Here is a 484-nt window from a genome sequence, read left to right as displayed (position 1 = left end):
GTCCCCGGGCCACCGGTGGAGGTGGCTCTGGGCACAGTTCGCAGCTTGCTGCTGAGGTCTACGGGATGCCTGGCAGCCCTTGGGCTTGCGCTTGCCCACCTGCCCTACTTGGCAAGCTGGGCACCTGCCTGCTGCTCGGCTCTGCCCCATGGGCAAGAGCTCCCGTGTCGGCAACCTGATGCCCCTGAGAGCCCTTGGCCACCTTGCTACATCTCCTGCGATGGCAGGTCGGTGCCAGCCTCCTCACATCCGAGTCCCTAAGGATGGACACAGCGCAAGGCAGGTCCCTGTCAGCAGGTCCACCTGCCCTATGGACCCACCTTCTCCTCCTCCTCCTCCTCCTCCGCCAGCTTCTGCTCAATGAGCTCCTTGGCCCGTTGCACGTCCAGCTCCATGTCTCTGTGGTACACACAGCCCTGTGCAGGATGCAGCCTCTCCTCCTCACCACTACAGGCAGGGAGTGCCCAGCCCTCGCTCCCCGCCC

The sequence above is a fragment of the Pygoscelis adeliae genome, unplaced genomic scaffold (assembly GCF_000699105.1).
Source record: "Pygoscelis adeliae isolate BGI_AS28 unplaced genomic scaffold, ASM69910v1 Scaffold294, whole genome shotgun sequence".
NCBI classification, from domain to species: domain Eukaryota; kingdom Metazoa; phylum Chordata; class Aves; order Sphenisciformes; family Spheniscidae; genus Pygoscelis; species Pygoscelis adeliae.
Note: the sequence above shows the minus strand (reverse complement) of the source record.